Below are 14,518 nucleotides of genomic sequence, written 5' to 3' on the forward strand. Positions count from 1 at the left end.
GCAAACTTACACATTAAGCCTGACATACCCTCATCAATATCATTAATAAATACAGAAAACAACAATGGTCCAGCATTGGACCCTGCGGGATTCCACTAATAACATTACTCCACAAAGAGAAGTTTCCATTGATAACCACTCTCCATCTTCTCCCACTCAAAAATCTATTTATATCCATAGCAGTAACTTTCCCTTAATGCCACACCACTCCAATTTGCACAGTGGTCTTATGTGCAACAGATCAAAAGCTTTCATGAAATCCAATTATGTGATATCAATTTTTTTTTTCCCATTCAGTTCCTGTCACTGCATCTGAGTACCAAATCACATTGATCAGAGATCTCCCCTCAACAAACCCATGCTGTGACTGAAGTATAACTTCACTCCTGTCTAGATTGTCCTGCATTACTTCTGGAAATAGACTCCATTATTTTCCTTGAAACAGAAGTTAAGCTAACAGGTCTGTGATTACTCATGTTACCCTTTGATCCCCCCCTTTGTGAATTTGGGATACATTCACACATCTCCACTCCACAGGAACCTCTCCTGAATCCAGAGATGCTCTCATAATTATGGTGAAGGGTGTGCTTACCTCTTATGCTAATATAATTAGATAGATCTAATCCATCCCAGGTACTTTTTTATGTTATTTATTTTTTTTCCTTGAAACAGAAGTTTCCATTATTTTCCTTGAAACAGAAGTTAAGCTAACAGGTCTGCGATTACTCATGTTACCCTTTGATCCCTCCACTTTGTGAATTTGGGATACATTCACACATCTCCAGTCCACAGGAACTTCTCCTGAATCCAGAGATGCTCTCATAATTATGGCGAAGGGTGTGCTTACCTCTTATGCTAATATAATTAGATAGATCCAATCCATCCCGGGTGCCTTTTTTATGTTAGCATTAGCAGAGGCATATGATGCAAGAAAGCAAGATTGTGCAGCATCAGCCAAAAAAAAAAAAAAAAACCACTTCCACTTCACCCCTTCATTCGTTCGAAATACCTTGTCCAGCTGAGCCTTAAATTTATTTAGGCTATCAACTTTCATGACAAGGGATGGAAGTCTGTTCCACCAACCAACTACCCACTGGCTAAAGGCAAATTTCCGCACATCTATCCTATATCTGTCTTTCCTCACTTTGAATTTATGCCCTCTCAGGTGATTATTCTGAGCAAGAGGAAGAATCCCATCAGCATTGAGCATGCTCAAACCATTCAAGGCTTTATACACCTCTATCAGATCACCTCGCTGGTGCCTAGTCTCCAGACACTGTAATTTGCAAAACCTAAGCCTTTCTTCGTAAGAGTACCCCTTTGTTCAATTCACTAATCTTGTTGCCCTTCTCTGTACTCGTTCCAGCAGCTCTACATCCTTCTTGAAATGAGGCCTTCAGACCTGTATACAGTACTCAAGATGTGGCCTGACCATTGCCTTATACAAGGGAATAATCACCTCCTTATCCCTGCTAGAAAAATTCCTGTATATCATTGACAAGGCACCATGAGCTACTCTTGCAGCCCGTCTGCACTGCTCAGAGAACTTCATATCTGCCTGCACAATTATCCCCAGGTCCTTTTCATTCTCTACCACTGTCAGTGTAGTACCACAGAGTTGATACGTTGCTCTGGGATTGCTGTTTCCCATATGTAGCAAATGAAGTTTAACATTGACATTTGTCAATGTTAAACTTCATTTGCCACCTCTCAGCCCACCTGCTCAACCTTTCCAGATCCTGTTGCAGCAGCATAGAGTCAGTAGTGTCCTTAACAACCCTGCCAACCTTTGTATCAACTGCAAACTTGGACATTAAGCTTGATATACCATCATCAATATCATTTATTAATACTGAAAACAATAATGGACCCAACACTGAACCCCGAGGGACTCCACTAAAAACATTAGTCCAAGATGAGCAGCGTCCATTGATTACCACTCTGCAATAATTTCTCTTCCACTTTCTTCTCAGTTATCACAAAATCATTTACCTTCCCATTAGAGTATAATAAATTTCTGGCATCCCCCTTCAGTAAATAATTCCTTATGTGTGAATGTAAATACAAAATACCTATTCAGTTTGTCAGCAACCTGAGCACAATCATCAACATCAAGCAGATCAATATGATTTAACCCCTTAATCCCTTCTTTCTACTGTTAGTTAATATAAATAAAGAAGTTTTTGCTGCTTTTCTTGGCATTCTTTGCCAGAGATTTCTCATAATCTGCTTTGGCTTGCCTAACCTACTTTGTGACTTGACTGCAGAATAGTTTATATAGCCATCTGTATAACCTGATAATTTGTGTCCATGCATTTTTCTTCTCTGCCCCATGACTCAATAGTTCATCTGACATCCATTTTGGTCTAAGCCTTGAACTATATTTCTTAGTTGGCATGAATATCCTAGTAGCTTCTATGATTTCCTTCAATGCTTCCCATTTAGAATTTGTTGTGGATCCATTATCAGCATTAGTTGGTCCCACTGCACAGAATTTAAAAAACCATCTGAGACCATTGTAGTCACATTTACAAAAACAAAACCCCTCCCCTTCACTCTTTATGGTAGTTACATCTTTAAGTAAATCACACATCTATATATTTTGATCACTGCCACCTAGTGGTCCTTTCACCTGCAGGTTCTTAATGCAAGAAACACACTGCTGATAATCAGATCAAGAATATTGCTCTCTTGTTGTCTCTCTAACATGCTGCTGTAGAAAACACTCATCCCAAAATTTACAAAAGTCTTTGTATCATCTGCAAACTTAGATGATATAAAGATTATTCATTAAGCCTGATATACCTTCATCAATATCATTAATAAATATAGAAAATAAAAATGGGCCCAGCACTGAAACTCCATTAATAACATTAATCCACGAAGAGCAGAGTCTACTGATAACTGCTCTCTGTCTTCTACCCAACCAACCCTTTATCCACAATAGTGCCACTTTACTCTAATTTAATCCAATTTACTGTAATGTTGTAAAATTATGGACTACAGAATATCATTTATATTCATTTTCTTCATTCATATGTCAGTTTTTTTGCTCAAAATTTGGAAGATGTAAGTGATGAACAAGGGGGAATACTTTCATCAGAACATATTCATGATAGAAAAGCAGTACCAAGGTTACTGGGATACTGCCATGTTGGGAGATTGCTGATGGTTTCTTAGGAGGTGGAGCAAAATGGACTATAAGAAAAATCCAAATAGCAAACATTTCTAAGGAAATAGAATGTATGATGTACATTATATGTTTTATTAAAGTATTTTAAAATGAATAAGACTCATTTTTAAGATAACATACATTTTATTGTATGATATTTGAAACTGGTTATTTATTAAGTTACTAAATTTAATATATTTCACTATATCTTTCAGTGAAGACATGATAGAGACATAATGTTGATTTTTTTTTTTGAATCAGAAGATCAATTTCCTTCAAAATCTGTAATTTTGCAATGGAGGTATGAATTTTTTTTTTTTTTTTTTGCCTGTGTTATTCTCTTCCTAGGAAGGGAAACAGCTGTGCATTTTGCTTAATTTCAGTGTTCATCCAAATTTTAATTGTGATTTTATCTTTTTTAATCATGATTTTAATCTTTTTAATAGTGATTTTAATTATTTATTATCAGAGGCGGTTTTAATTATTTATTATCAGAAGCGGTTTTAATTATTAATTATATATATGACGCAGTCTTGCTGCGGTGGTTTGATGTGTTTTGGGGTTGGGTTGGGCCTCTTGGCTTTCGATTCCGTTGCAAGTCGAATTTGGTCATATCTCTATGAGTGAGGGAATTCATTAATTCGTTTTTTTTCATCTTATTTTATTTGTTACATTTGGAGAGAATTGACTGGAAGCATTTCATGAAAAAGATTGAGGTAATCTCTTACTTTTTTAATACTAAATTAATGTTTACTTGATAGGAGTAAGCTAATGGAGTGACAGCCTATCATACACAAATGTTTATGTACATTTTTTAATGGCAGCCATATACATATTAACATCACATCGTCACAATATGTGAATAACTGATAGTAATAATATGCACACAGTTATAAAATTCCCCTACCTAGCTGGACTTAAATACTCAAGATATTGCTAAGACATTCTTTTTTAATTTTCCACAGTGGATGAATGAAAAAAGAAATATTTTTTAATGATAACTCAAAACATGAAAGGTATAAGAACTTAAAGTACTTCAGTGCAATGTATGAGTTGAAGGCTGAGAAGAGAAAAGGTACTCCATTAAATCATAAGAATTGTCATGATTGGGCTGAGTTTGGTCTGTCGCATACATCAATAAGAGAAACTGTCTGTTGAGGCAATTCAACAATCTGTACCCAGAAACAATGTACATGTCTGCAGAGTGATCAAAATTCTGTCATAGACTGTTTATTTCATATTTCATTGCTTCCCATACCCTCCAATTATTCATAAAATGTTCACAAAGAATGTTTGTCACATGCCTTTTCTCCCAATTACTCATAAAATACCAATTAAAAGTCTATTGTGAGAAGATCTGTATTTATAAATTCAGGTTTAGACTGATCTGTTTAGAATATTCATTATTTCTCTGCATAAGGACTTGAATGTTTTTTTAAAACAAAACTTATAGGAAGTAGCACACGCTCTTTCAGTAGACCGGGGTTCAAGCCCCCTGACTGCTGAATATGGTCGATCTGCCAACCCGCACTGGACCAGCAAGGAAGATTATGGTCCATTTCCCTCAACACGAATTGTTGAGGAGGCTTCCATCCTGCAGTGGGTTGATAATGGCTGCACTTTACTTTTTACTTTATCACATTATGCAGCTTTTTACATAAAAGCTAAACAAAATCAAGATATGGCATTCCTATACAATATCTCATATTGTGAATCCCTTCACAACAAGTTGCTTGACACACATTAAGAGAGAGACAGAGAGAGATGTAGATTATTACTTAATCTTAGTATAGTGCAGCAACCTAAATAGTACCATTTCAAAGGTAGCTGTCAGTGCATAGGTAGGCACCCTGAGTGTAACAGCTAACAATCCAGTTGCAACTTCATTCAACAATATGAGAGATTGTTGTTTGTTATTTGGTTTTTAGGAGCATTAGCAACTAAAGCCATATTGCTCTGGGGATATGCGATGGTCATTCCCTGACCTTTCCGCATCCTCCATATTTGGTGGTCATGGGCTCGAATCATGGTCTAATCAAGAAGCGTGTGCTATGCTGCTCCTGCCCACCTGGCTACGGAGGCACCTAATATGAGAGATGAAAACATAACTACTGAGAGAGAGAGAGAGAGAGAGAGAGAGAGGGAGAGAGAGAGAGGGGGGAACAATATAGAGGAGAAAGGTTAGTTATTCAAAGTGTATCAATAAGGCAACTTGAAGAACTTATAATATGAGATATAGAATAACAATGCCTTTCCTGTAATTTTTTTTTGCTTGTATGCACATAGCTATGTAATTTGTTACTTTGCATTATTCTTATCATAGCTGTATAGATCTTATAGCTCAAAGCTTTTTGCTCTAGAGCTGTGTTTCTCAACCTTTTTTTACTTATTGGCCCCTAAAGGGCATTTTTAGACAATTATTTTCCTAATTGCCACCCCCCCCCATGAAATTTTAAACAACAAATATCAATTCTGTTTCTTTCCCTTGTTAATATTTTATTTACTGAACTAAAACCACTTTCAACTCATAAAGATGTTAGAAAACAAAGAAGTACTTTGGCCATATCAGACCACATTGTTGGATAAAGAAGTTTAGTTGTTTTTGATCCCCACAACTCAGCCATTCCACCCTTTTCGAATTTATATTTGCATTCTTCGTTACATTTTAATTCAATAAGTTCTTGAATTTCTTCACTAGCAGACCCAGCATCGCATCCAAATGGATCTAATGTCCATGGCTTCACTTCAAAATAAAATAAATCTGAAAATCTATTTTTCATTTCACCTTTTAAAGAACACAAATGATCTTAATAATTGTTAAGATCATTCTCGGTGAGAGATTCATTGATTTCAGCTAACTCGTGTATACCATGAAATTGTTTTCTCATTAAATTTCTTTCAAATATTTCCAGTTTGTAGTGGGGGCTTTTAATACATGTTTGTAGTCTACCATCATAATTAATTTCTCTTTAAATTGCGGTGATACTTCATTAAGTTTCGAAAAATCCAAGCCATACAGTATATGTTGATTTTGGTTTGCTGATCTCCTTTGCTAAATCCGTGTCTCCTTCACTTTCTAAAAAACTAATTATTGTATCAAAAAGATTTACAAATCTTGTTAGACAGTTTCCTTTAGAAAACCATATGACTTCTGTAAAAGAAGCCCCACATACTGTTCTTCATTTTCAACACAAAATTTTCTGAAAAGGCAATCATTAGCATTAGTATTAGTAGAGGCATATGATGCAAGAAAGCAAGCTTATGCAGCATCAGCCAAAAAAAAAAAAAAACCACATCCATTTCACCCCTCCGTTCGTTCGAAATACCTGTCCAGCTGAGCCTTAAATTTATTTAGGCTATCAACTTCCACAACAAGGGATGGAAGTCTGTTCCACCAACCAACTACCCACTGGATAAAGGCAAATTTCCGCACATCTATCCTACATCTGTCTTTCCTCAATCTGAATTTATGCCCTCTCAGGTGACTATTCTGAGCAAGAGGAAGAATCCCATCAGCATTGAGCATGCTCAAACCATTCAAGGCTTTGCCCAAAAAACAACATATACTTTATACACCTCTATCAGATCACATCGCCGGTGCCTAGTCTCCAGACACTGTAATTTGCAAAACCTAAGCCTTTTTTCGTACGTAAGAGCAACTCTTTGTTCCATTCACTAATCTTGTTGCCCTTCTCTGTACTTGTTCCAGCAGCTCTACATTCTTCTTGTTCCAGCAGCTCTACATTCTTCTTGAAATGAGGCCTCCAGACCTGTATATCGATGTGTGGCCTGACCATTGCCTTATACAAGGGAATAATCACCTCCTTATCCCTGCTAGAAAAATTCCTGTATATCATTGACAAGACACCATGAGCTCTACTCTTGCAGCCCGTCTGCACTGCTCAGAGAAATTCATATCTGCCTGCACAATTACCCCCAGGTCCTTTTCATTCTCTACCACTGTCAGTGTAGTACCACAGAGTTGATATGTTGCTCTGGGGTTGCTGTTTCCCATATGTAGTACTTTACATTTGTCAATGTTAAACTTCATTTGCCACCTCTCAGCCCATCTGCTCAACCTTTCCAGATCCTGTTGCAGCAGCAAAGCGTCAGCTTAACAACCCTGCCAGGTATTGCTCAAAACATCGAAGGCAGATATTGTTGGAATATCAGAGACGTGGTGTCACACAGATATAAGGGATGCAGAACTGCAATTTGGGGAGTACAACGTCTACAGAAAGGATAGACAGGATAGGAAAGGAGGAGGGGTTATGCTATTAGTTAAGAAACACATAAAAACCAAGGAAGTGAAGCCAGTCGACATCGCTGGACGGTGCAGTGTGGAGTCAGTTTGGTGTGACATAAACATTGGGAGATCAAAATTGAGAGTAGGAGTGTGCTATAGGCCTAATGACTCTGATGAGTATAATAATGAACTGTACAGGGAAATAGAGTGGGCCAGTAAATCAGAGTGTCTTATAATGGGAGATTTTAATTTCCCAGATATTGACTGGAATTTGGGGGCTGGTTACTCACACACTAGCAGGGCTTTTGTGGATTTATTGGATGATTGTTTTCTACATCAGCATGTTCGGGAGGCAACTAGAGGGAGTAATACTCTTGATTTGATTATCAGCAGTGATTCTTCATGCATTAAGAATCTGCAGATAAATGAACCACTAGGTGGCAGTGATCACAGTGTGCTGAAGTGGGATTTACTCAAAGAGGTAACTACCATTAGGGGTAAAGGGAAGGGTTATTGCTTCCGTAGAGGCGACTACAATGGACTGAGACAGTATTTAAATTCTATACAGTGGGACCAACTGATGATGTTACCAACAGCAAATTCAAAATGGGAAGCATTCAAAGAACTTATCTTGGAAGCTACTAGGCTTTACATACCAACTAAGAAATATTGTTCAAGGTTTAGGCCAAAATGGATGTCAGATGATCTAATGAGGCATATGGCAGAGAAGAAAAATGCATGGGATACATACAAATTAACACATGACACAGAAGCCTATGATAGATACAAGTTGATATGCAACCAAGTTACAAAGGAGATTAGGCAGGCGAAGGCAGATTACGAGAAATCCTTGGCAAGGGATGCAAAGAAAAACAGCAAAGAGTTCTTTACTTATGTAAACTCTAGAAGGAAAGGGATGAATCAGATTGGTCCACTTGATATTGATGGGTCAACTGTTGATGATCCTGCTCAGGTAGCTAACAAACTAAATGAATATTTTGCATCGACATTCACACATGAGGAGTTATTCAGCGAGGGGAATGCCAGAGGTGTATTCAACTCTAGCAGTAAGCTACAGAATCTTGAAATAACTGGGAGTAAAGTGGAGGAGAAACTGTTGAAGATAAACACAAGAAAGGCACCCGGGGTGGATGGGATCTATCCAGTTATATTAAAGGAGGCAGCAAAGGAAGTAAGCAAACCCTTAGCCATAATTATGAGAGCTTCCTTGGACTCAGGGGAGGTACCCATAGACTGGAAATGTGCAAATGTGACCCCAATTCACAAAGGAGGATCAAAGGCTGACACAAGTAATTATAGACCTGTGAGCTTAACTTCTGTTCCAGGAAAATTAATGGAGGCACTGGTTAAAGAAGCACTGCAGGATCATTTAGACAAGACTTCAGTTATAGCTCAGACACAGCATGGTTTTGTTAAGGGGAAGTCTTGCCTGACCAACTTGATTGGATACTATGATGCAGTCACAAAAGAACTGGATGCAGGGAATAACTTTGATATTATATACTTGGATCTTAGAAAGGCTTTTGATACTGTTGCACATGGAAGACTGCTAAACAAATTGGAGCAGTGTGACATTGGAGGCAAATTGCTGCTATGGATAAAGGGGTGGTTGAGGGGGAGAAGACAGAGAGTGGTAATCAATGGACACTGCTCATCGTGGACTGATGTTATTAGTGGAGTCCCTCAGGGCTCAGTGTTGGGTCCATTATTGTTTTCTGTATTTATAAATGATATTGATGATGGTATATCGGGCTTAATGTCCAAGTTTGCAGACGATACAAAGGTTGGCAGGGTTGTCAAGGACACTACTGACACTATGCTGCTGCAACAGGATCTGGAAAGGTTGAGCAGATGGGCTGAGAGGTGGCAAATGAAGTTTAACATTGACAAATGTAAAGTACTACACATGGGAAACAGCAACCCCAGAGCAACGTATCAACTCTGTGGTACTACACTGACAGTGGTAGAGAATGAAAGGGACTTGGGGGTGGTTGTGCAGGCAGATATGAAGTTCTCTGAGCAGTGCAGACGGGCTGCAAGAGTAGCTCATGGAGTATTGTCAATGATATACAGGAATTTTTCCAGCAGGGATAAGGAGGTGATTATTCCATTGTATAAGGCAATGGTCAGGCCACACCTAGAGTACTGTATACAGGTCTGGAGGCCTCATTTCAAGAAGGATGTAGAGCTGCTGGAACGAGTACAGAGAAGGGCAACAAGATTAGTGAATGGAACAAAGGGGTGCTCTTACGAAGAAAGGCTTAAGTTTTGCGAATTACAGTGTCTGGAAACTAGGCACCAGCGAGGTGATCTGATAGAGGTGTATAAAGACTTGAATGGTTTAAGCATGCTCAATGCTGATGGGATTTTTCCTCTAGCTCAGAAAAATCACCTGAGAGGGCATAAATTCAAATTGAGGAAAGACAGATGTAGGATAGACGTGCGGAAATTTGCCTTTAGCCAGCGGGTGGTTGGTTGGTGGAACAGACTTCCATCCCTTGTGGTGGAGGTTGACAGCCTAAATAAGTTTAAGGCTCAGCTGGACAGGTATTTTGAACGAACAGAGGGGTGAAGTGGAAGTGGGTTTTTTTTTTTTTTTGGCTGATGCTGCATAAGCTTGCTTTCTTGCATCAAATGCCTCTACTAATGCTAATGCTAATGCTAACCTACGTATAGTCTGCAAACTTGGAAATTAAGCTTGATATACCATCATCAATATCATTTATAAATACAGAAAACAATAATGGACCCAACAATGAACCCTGAGGGACACCACTAATAACATTAGTCCATGATGAGCAGAGTCCATTGATTACCACTCTCTGTCTTCTCCCCCTCAACCACCCCTTTATCCATTACAGCAATTTGCCTCCAATGCCACACTGCTCCAATTTGTGCAGCAGTCTTCGATGTGCAACCATATCAAAAGCCTTTCTAAGATCCAAGTATATAATATCAAAGTTATTCGCTGCATCCAGTTCTTTTGTGATTGCATCATAGCATCCAATCAAATTGGTCAGGCAAGACTTTCCTTTAACAAAACCATGCTGTGTCTGAGCTATAACTGAAGTCTTGTCTAGATGATCCTGCAGTGCTTCTTTAACCAGTGCCTCCATTAATTTTCCTGGAACAGAAGTTAAGCTCACAGGTCTATAATTACTTGTGTCAGTCTTTGATCCTCCTTTGTTTTTTTTTTTTTTTTTGATTTGGTAGTTCTTGGCGCATCGGCTTCTGTGGCCATATTGCACCTCCCAAGGTTTTTGCAGTACTTTGATCCAAGCCCGAGGCGGGAATCGAACCCGCGACCTTTGGGTTGCCGGGCAGGTACTTTACCCACTCGGCTAGCCCGGTCGGCATCCTCCTTTGTGAATTGGGGTCACATTTGCACATTTCCAGTCTATGGGTACCTCCCCTGAGTCCAAGGAAGCTCTCATAATTATGGCTAAGGGTTTGCTTACTTCCTTTGCTGCCTCCTTTAATATAACTGGATAGATCCCATCCACCCCGGGTGCCTTTCTTGTGTTTATCTTCAACAGTTTCTCCTCCACTTTACTCCCAGTTATTTCAAGATTCTGTAGCTTACTGCTAGAGTTGAATACACCTCTGGCATTCCCCTCGCTGAATAACTCCTCATGTGTGAATGTCGATGCAAAATATTCATTTAGTTTGTTAGCTACCTGAGCAGGATCATCAACACTTGACCCATCAATATCCAGTGGACCAATCTGATTCATCCCCTTCTTTCTAGAGTTTACATAGGTAAAGAACTCTTTTCTGTTTTTCTTTGCATTCTTTGCCAAAGATTTCTCGTAATCTGCCTAACCTCCTTTTTTTTTTTTTTTTTTTTTTTGGTAGTTGTTGGCGCATCCCCTTCTGTGGCCATAATGCACCTCCCAGGGTTCGAACCCACGACCTTTGGGCAGGCACTTTACCCACCCGGCTAGCCCGGTCAGCACCTCCTTTGTAACTTGGTTACAGACCAGCTTATATCTATCATAGGCTTCCATGTTACTCATTAATTTATATGTATCCCATGCATTTTTCTTCTCTGCCATATGTCTCATTAGTTCATCTGATATCCATTTAGGCCTAAACCTTGAACAATATTTCTTAGTTGGTATGTAAAACCTAGTAGCTTCCAAGATAAGTTCTTTGAATGCTTCCCATTTTGAATTTGCTGTTGGTAACATCATCATTTGGTCCCACTGTATAGAATTTAAATCTCAGAACATCGTAGTCGCCTTTATGAAAGCAAAAACCCTTCCCTTTACCTCTGATAGTAGTTACCTCTTTGAGTAAATCCCACTTCAGCACACTGTGATCACTGCCACCTAGTGGTTCCTTTATCTTTATCATATTTGCTATGTGACTTTATTTTATTGATGGTTTTAATAAGTATACTGAGAAACTGATAAAGAACTGGACTAATATTTTTTGTTGCTGGTGCATTTCATATTTGATGCCGGTGTGCAATTCAGTGTATAATGTGAATTGCAAGAACTTTGGGAACATACTTCCTTTAGGTGGGCTATAAAACCTTTATGTCTTCCAACCACAGAGGTAGCACCATCAGTGGCACAAGATACCAAATTTTCCAATGGTACATGTTTTTCATCAAACCATGTTTTTACCGCAGCAGAAGTGGTTGCTCCAGTACAGTCAGTTTCTATAGATTTTACAAACATCTCTTCTTATAATTTTCAATCATCATCAAAATAATGAACATATGCCATTAGAAGAGCCTTACTATCAGTAACTGTAAATTCATCAATCTGAATAGAAAATTTTCTCGTTTTAGTTTGTCAATTAGCTGCTCTTCAATCTTAACTAACATCTCATCGATTAGTCTTTGAATTGAATTGTTGTTCAATTGCAATGCTTTTAAAATACTGGAAGGATTTTTATGCATCACCATTGAAATTATAGTCCCTAATGCGGGTCGTTTAACAATCAAGCATAACAGCAACTACATGAGCACTACCACTTTTTAAATGATTTCTGCAATTTTATAAGATGCAATCATTCAATCATCATTTGTTTGTGTGTTCTTCTTAAATAAGGAAGTAACAGTGTTAGATTTCCAAAATTCTGTTTTAAATTTTTAAAATATTTGATATGCTTACCAACTTTATCAGGATGTTTCCTTTTTAAGTGATCTAAAAGTCTTGATGGCGTCATAGCCTAATTTGAAAAAGAACTATTAAACATAAGACACATGGGCTGTCTTGAGTCTAATGGGCTTTCAATAAAACCATAAGCTAGATACTTTTTTTTAATCTTATCACTCAAGGAACTTTAGGGCAAAAGTCTCATGATAACATGGGCTGTAGGACATTAGCATTAGTAGAGGCACATGATGCAAGAAAGCAAGCTTATACAGCATCAGCCAAAAAAAAAAAAACCCTTCCCATTTCACTGATCCATTCATTCCAAATGTTTGTCTAGTTCTGCCTTGAATTTATTTAAGCTATCAACTTCCACAACAACAGATGGAAGTTTGTTCCAGCAATCAATTACCCGCTGGCTAAAGGTAAACTTCCACACATCTATTCTACAACTGTCTTTCCTCAGTTTGAATCTCAGGTTTGTAATCTAAGCAAGAGGAAAAATGCCATCAGCATTGAGCCTGCTCGATCCATTCAAGGCCTTATACACCTTAATCAGATTGCCTCGCAGGTGCCTAGTCTCCAGAAGCTGCAATTTGCAGAACTTAAGCCTTTCTTCAAAAGAGCACCCCTTTGTTCTCTTCACAAGTCTTGTTGCCCTTCTCTGTACTCGTTCTAGCAACTCTACATCCTTCCTAAAATAAGGCTTCCGGGCCTGTACGCAGTACTCAAGGTGTGGCATGACCACTGCCTTATACAAGGGGATAATAACCTCCTTATCTCAACCCCAGGGGCTCACATCTGATGAGTATGGGCTTGGCACACCCAGAGTCCTGAGCTGGATATCATCATTCTTCTCTTTCTTGGTGATTTCCCCTCCCTCTCTCTCTCTCTCTCTCTCTCATGGTAACTTGGAAATTTTTTTTTTTAGCTGGTGCAGCATAAGCCTCAGGCTTCCTTGCACTATATGGCTAATAATAATAATAATCCCTACTTGTAAAATTCCTGCATATCATTGACAAGACCTCATGACCTATTCTGGCAGCCTGTCTGCACGGCTCAGAAAACTTCATATCTGACTGCATAATTACCCTCAGGTCTCTTTAATTCTCCACTATCGTGAGTGTAACTCCACAAAATTTGTCTATGGTTACTGCTACCCATATGCAGTACTTTGCATTTGGCAATGTTAAACTTCAGTTGCCAATTCTCAGCCCATCTACCCAACTTTTCCAGATATTCATCCAGATACTGTTGACACTTTCTTTTCAGCACTTGACATGATTGATGATGGGTCGAATAACTACGAACAATTAAATAATAAAATATAAACTATTTCTATTTAACTCTCATAGCCCATGTCACTCACAAGAGCACTGTGGATCAAAAATAAACAACTTTCACAAGGAAACAAAAAACCAACACTAATTGTCGCTTAGAAAGTAGAAACAATAGACTGAAACATTTCCTCATCTCATTCATGCCTCATATATTGACCAATGAAACAAAAAAATAAATAAATACACATTGCCCACCAAGCCACTGCCAAGGTCACAGCTGTCAGAAAGGTGCAAATGCCAAGGATTGTGGAGACATTACCTCTGAAAGTACTTAGGCATTTAATGCCTAGAAAAGCAAAGGTGGCTGAATTAAATAGCACCGATTATCTTCCTTTTATCAAAATTTTTCACTCACTCCTAATATAATATACCTACATGTTAAAAATCAGTTGTCTCGAGGGAAAAGAAAACCCAATGAGAGAGAGATTAAATATTAAGGAATAAGATGTCTGAAAGTAGTGTTAAACTTTGGAGGGCCACAAACCATTGTAATACCCATGATTTTTTTCCCCCTTGAGGGTGATATCGCCCCCATTGAGAACTTAAGATTCTATTCTCTAGAGCAGGGAAACTTAAGTTTCCCTGCTCTAGAGAATGGAATTCTCTAGAGCTGGGAATCTTAAGTTTTATACAC

General features: G+C 38.4%; 1 protein-coding gene across 1 annotated transcript in view; it reads right to left on the reverse strand.

The window, feature by feature from the left end:
- The window catches only part of LOC150077566 (BBSome complex member BBS2-like), a 196,657-nt gene that overhangs the window by 147,340 nt on the left and 34,799 nt on the right, over positions 1-14,518 (reverse strand). The window lies entirely within an intron of this gene.

This window comes from Mastigoproctus giganteus, chromosome 12, assembly GCF_048544385.1.
Source record: "Mastigoproctus giganteus isolate SK-2022 chromosome 12, ASM4854438v1, whole genome shotgun sequence".
Taxonomy (NCBI): Eukaryota; Metazoa; Arthropoda; class Arachnida; order Uropygi; family Thelyphonidae; genus Mastigoproctus; species Mastigoproctus giganteus.